The sequence below is a fragment of the Tupaia chinensis genome, unplaced genomic scaffold, assembly GCF_000334495.1.
Source record: "Tupaia chinensis unplaced genomic scaffold, TupChi_1.0 Scaffold142846_1, whole genome shotgun sequence".
In the NCBI taxonomy this organism is placed as follows: Eukaryota; Metazoa; Chordata; class Mammalia; order Scandentia; family Tupaiidae; genus Tupaia; species Tupaia belangeri.
The window spans coordinates 559741-565738 of record NW_006202691.1 but is presented as its reverse complement, the minus strand read 5'-3'; the positions used below and the strand labels follow the sequence as shown (position 1 = coordinate 565738).

The 5998-nt window shown below is 38.9% G+C and overlaps 1 protein-coding gene across 6 annotated transcripts in view; it reads right to left on the bottom strand.

Moving 5' to 3' along the window:
- The window catches only part of RCOR3 (REST corepressor 3), a gene marked incomplete at its 5' end in the record, with an annotated part of 63309 nt that overhangs the window by 56408 nt on the left and 903 nt on the right, over window positions 1-5998 (bottom strand).

Here is a 5998-nt window from a genome sequence, read left to right as displayed (position 1 = left end):
TTTTTTTAAAAAGGACTTCAGGGTCAGCCTATAGCATGGTAGTTAAGACAGGTGGACCCCACATGGCCAACTGTGCAGTTGAAGTCTCAGACCCAGTGGGCTGAAAAAAAAACACCAGGTATGTGTATGTGTACACCCAAAACCTGAAAGCAAGGAGAGATGGAAGAGAAGGGACTGCAGTATAACCATGTCCCGTGGGGGTTGCTTTCTCACTTTCTCTTTCTGGCAAGCACACAAATCCTCTCATAAAAATTAAAAAGAAGAGGGACCAGCAGGTGGTGTGGTGGTTAAGGTGCTGGATGCTCCCATGTGGCTGACCACGGTTCAATTCCTGGACCTGGTGTCTTGCTTTCTCACCTTCTCTCTCTCTCTCTCTTTCTGTGTGTGACTCTCTGGTCAAATTAAAAATGAATGAATGAATATGTAAAGTTAAATAAATATTTTTTAAAAAAAAATTAAAAAGAAGGGACTAGCAGATCGCATAATGGCTACATCGCTAGTCTCCCAAGTAGTCAACCGCAGTTTGAGTCCTAGACCTGGTGGCTTAAACTCATGCTGGGCATGTGTGCATGCGTGCCCAAGATCCCAAGAGAAGAGCGGAGGAGAAGGAACTACAGTGTGGCCATCCACGCTGGGGGGGTGATTTCTCGCCTTCTGTCTGTCTCTCTCTGTCTTTCTGGTTAACGCACATACCCTATAGAAAAACCTCTCCAAAAATAAATAAATAAATAAATAAATAATTTTTTAAGACTGAAAAAAAATATTAAAAAAAAACAAGTAAGGAGATCATGGGACAAATACACTAAAGGTTGCAAATCCCTTATCTGAAATGTTTGGGACCAGAAATGTTATAGGTTTAGTGTTTTGGATTTGGGAATATTTATATATACATAATAAGATTACCTTGGGGATGGGACCCAAGTCTAAACATGAAGTTCACTTTACATTGTTTCAAAGATACATATATAACCTAAAAATAATTTTATATAATTATTTTTATAAGAGACATTGCATTTTTTATTGTACCATCATATGAATAAAGTATAGAATTTTCCACTTGTTGGAGCCAGCAAGTGGAGTGGCAGTTAAAGGCGCTGGACTCCCACATGGCTGACCACGGTTTGAGTCATGGACCCAGTGCTTGAAATTCACACAGGGAGAGTATGCATGTGTGCCCAGAATCCCAGGAGGAGAGTAGAGAAGGGGTGCAGTGTGGCCATCCTCCTGGAGGGTGACTTCTCATTTTCTATCTCTCTGTCTCTCCAGCAAGCACCCACACCCTATAGCAAAAATCTTTGTAAAAAAATGTTTCAGATTTTCTAGAGCATTCTAGATTTTGAATTTTCAGATAAGGGATGCTTAACGTGTATATTTAAAAATTCAAGGCTAACAATATTCAAATACTTTGAATATTTTCTAAAATTTTTACTGTTTATATACTAAGCTCTAAATTATATGGTATACTTAATACAGCAACCTCAAACTGGTTAAACAAAGGCTTCCTGGGGTACATGAGAATGAATCTTTTAAAGGGGTCAATTTCCAGACTTTCAACTTTCTTGAGTTCTCTTTCCCAAGACGATCTGAGAACTCACCTGTATAGTTTAAGCTACATACTACTACTTCCATCATCCCTGTTTACAAATGTGCTTCTAGGGACCAGCAGTTAGCGTAATGGCTATGTCGCTGGACTCCCACAAAGTCGACCGCAGTTCGCGTCGCGGACCCGGTGGCTTAAACTCACGCCGGGCGCATGTGCATGCGTGCCCAAGATCCCAAGAGAATGGAGAAGGGATTGTGGCGTGGCCATCCCCCCGGGGGGTGATTTCTCGCTTTCTGTCTCTCTGTCTCTCTCTGTCTGTCTGGCAAGCGCATGCACCCTACAGCGAAACCTCTCCAAAAACAAACAAACAAAAAATGTGCTTCTCACACATACACACAAAAGGACACTCCTCTCATCCATTCCAAATCTCAGAAAAATACAATGCCCCAAACTTTGAAATCATGAGGATTCCAAATAGGGTGTCAGCAAAGCCCTCCTTTAATTAAGGCACCATAACTTCTATCATTCTAACCAATCATGCATTAATTATAACTACTTTCGCCAGGGGAGATTGAAGACTTGGTATGTTTACAAGAACATGTAGTATATTGGTAAAGAAACTGGGAAGTTAATAAAGCACTATAAAATACATTATGGAAGATAAAATCCTATGAAAAAAATGTACTTGAAAGACAAGAAACAATGTAATGCCAGCAATGTAGCTTGGTGGTTAGGTGCTATGCTTGGGAGCCAGATCCCACATGGGTTGACCGTGATTCAAATCTCAGTCTTAGAGGCTTGAAAAACATGCCAAATCCAAAGTATTTGCCCCAAAACCTGAAAGGATGAAGAAATGGAGGAAAAAGGATTGTGGTGAGACCACATCCCTCTGTGGGGTGTTCTCCCTCTCTCTGGTGAGCATGCATACCCTTTTGCAATCAAAGAAAGGAAACAAATGTTCAAACTATTAAAAGCATGTGTATTTATTGGAGAAAGAGAATGTTAGCTTTTTTTCCTTCCCTTTTACATTTGCTATAGGACATGTGCACTTGCTAAAGTGGAGGTGGGATAGAGAGAGAAAGGAGGAAACTACAGCCTGGAGGGATGGTCACATCACAGGCCTCTCTCCTCTACTCTCCTCTTGGGATTTTGGGCATGCATGCACAGGCACCCAGCATGCTTTTCAAGCTGATGGCTATGCGGGATCTAGTTGTCTTAACCTACACACTACCTACTGGCCCAGGAGTATACGTATTTTATAAATAAATACTATTATAGCCAGATGGTAGCATAGTGGTAAAACATGATGGTCTGTGAGGTAACTGCACATGGGAAGGTTCCTGACTCAAGTCTGGAGACTTTCTTGAGTATGCTGAGCATGTGTGTGCCCATCATTCTGGGCTGGCTGAAAGTATCGAGACCCTGCAAGGGGTACTGTCTCTCTCATTTATGTAGGAAATAATCTTTAAACAAATAAACACTATCAATTACTACAGTATTTATATTCAATTGAATGTATTTAAAAGAAGCATGTAACAGCTTTATTTCAAAGTGCTAATTTTCTATAATATACCAGAAATTACATTTTTCAACTATTGAAATTCAAGTGATAGATGTCAACTTAAAAATATGCGAGGGAATCTTTTTTTTTTTTTTCAAAATTCTCTGATTGATATACAAGCAAAATATTGGAAAACCACTGATTTATACACATTAATTTTCACTTCATCTTGTGATTTGTTAACATTTCCCTTTTACAAAGGAGAACACCTGAAGGCCTGGGGAAGTCAAGTAATTTGTCTAAAGTCAACAGGCCATATTAGCTTAAAGGCATGTAAGAGATGAGACGTTTTTATTTTTTAATTTGCCAGACGGTATGCGTGCCTGCCAGAGACAGACAGAGAGGAGGAAAGTACCCCCCAAATGGGGCATGGTCAAGCCGCAATTCATTCTTCTCCACTTCTCCATCCTGCCAGGATTTTGGACACACACATCCAGCATGGTTTTCAGGCCAAGGGGTCTGGGATTTGAACCATGTGGTCAGCTAGGTGAAATCTGGCTCCCTTCACCATTAGGCCATGGAAGTAAGCCCAAGAAGCAAGCTTCTTAATCACCACACAAAATTGATCTTCGTGATGAAGCATAGTCAGCTGGCACTAAATAAAGGCTGGGAAGATCTAGTAAGCAATCAAAACAAAACAGTCAGAAATCCAGTTAGTAAATCATAAAAACAGTATTAGCAATGGTCCTTTAACTAAGGCAAACTCCCTAAGCCCAACATATTTCTCAGTTCTTCTCATATTCTGAAATCATGTTTAACGGATCATTCTTTATTTGCTTATTGTTTATTATCACTACCATCTTTTTCAGTGAAAATATTCTTTTATATTCTCATCGTAATAATCTTAGCCCCTATGGGATTTTCCTTTCAAATTATTTGTAGGATATGCTCAATGATGTCCATAAAGATGGACTGAGTAGTTTATGAGACAAAGATAATGAAATGCAAAAGAGAAATGAAGAGGTGACCATTTCTCATTTTCTATCATTAATACCTCTTTTCTTCTATTATCTCTTCTAAGGTAATGTGCGTAAATGCTTACCTAATAGTACTGAATCGATAGGGATACAAACTTCATACAACGCTATAACTGTAAAATAGAGAAGCAGCACAATGTTTCTTGGCAAAAAGGCTTAATATTTCTTTGTAAAAAATATTATAATGATTGATAATATGTGTTTACTTGATAAAACTGGCCTATACTAGCTATAGAAAAGCCCACCAAAGTTTAAATTTAATTGTGTCCTTGGAATTGTTGTGGTACTGCAGAAGATTATTAGGCAGAAAATGAATAAGTGAATTTAAAGATGGTGACATTCATCCTCACTCTAATAAGGAATATCAACTGTAGTCTGAGTAAATAAATATGACTTTATTTAAAAAAACACTAACGTGTCAGTAGTTTGTCCCCCCCCTCCAATATCCTATTTAGGTTCAAAATAAGCAAAATGTAGTCAGTGATTTGGTTGTTAATTCAAATTGTAACCATGCAAAGTTACCTAAATAGTATGGCTTAAATGATTGATTATACCTCAAATTTTGAAATCTGTTCCAACGTTTACCATGGCACTATATATATGTATATATGTATATGTATGTATATATGTATATATATACATACATATACATATATATATACACATTTTTTTTACAGTGGTCAAGTTTGTTCCAGCATGAAGTCTGACTTTTACACACAAGACCCCTAATGAACTGTATGTAGCTGTCTATGAAATAAATATTGACTTACAAATCTATCAAATGGGGCAAAAAGATAAGGATGTTTATTAACTTGTGAAATAATTCTGGTTGCGAGCTCTAATTTGGAAATAACTTTATCAGTACCAAAAAAGGCACAATGAAAGCTCCAAATCAGAAACGTAGAAATATACCCAGAATCATGACATTTAATGTTTACTAAGTGCCAAATGCCCAGTCACTTTAATCCTGGCAAGAATTTCATGAAATAGTTTTGTTTTTTTTTTTTTTTTTTAAGAGAGATTTTTGCTATAGGGTACATGCGCTCTCTGGAAAGAGAGACAGAAAACGAGAAAGGGGGGGGGGAGTAGGGCAGGGGAGGGTGGACTCACTGTAATCCCTTCTCCATTCTCCTCTCAGGATTTTGAGCAGGCACACAGACCCAACCTGAGTTTTAAGCCACCAGGCAGTGCCTCCAATTGAGGTGGCCTAAGTGGGAGTCCAGCGACATAACTATTACACTATCTGCTGGTCTCTTCTGTGAAACAGTACTCAGGGCTAGGAAAACTGAGGCTCAGGAAAGGGACTTGCTCAGAGCATAAAAATAAAAGACTTGGGAGTTGCGAATTGAACTCAGTCTACCTCAAATAAAAAGTATGTGCTCTTTCTAAATGTCAAGCTAAGCCCTGTGGCAGCTTGGCAATGCGAAAGTACCATTTGCCTACTAGCTACATCAATAAAGAAAATCAGTCTCACAAAACAGAATTATTTGCAGCCCACCAGTACACAGGCTGATGGCCTTTGAATAAAATGTATTAACAGCCATGCCATTGAGGAGGCACCCCAAATCTGGTGAGCACTCCTGGACCATGGTTTTCACCTACTGAAAAAGACTGTCTTGACAATTCTTTTAAAGCTCATTATTTTACCCTCTACCCTTGGGACAGAGGTGGTATTTACTTATGTGCTTAGTAAATACCATCTTTGCTTTGCTCTGATGGAGAGGAGGAACACACTCATCTACAACCCAATAATGAAATAAATATGCTGCTTCCCCTGAGAAAACACAAGCAAGCCCTATTAATATCTAATACAGAATTCAAGAGGCTAAATAATGCGCTGTTATGAGCGGGCACTGGGAAGGAAAAATGATTAACTGTTAAAAGTGGGGGGGGGGTCGAGGGGGGAGAAAGAGGGGA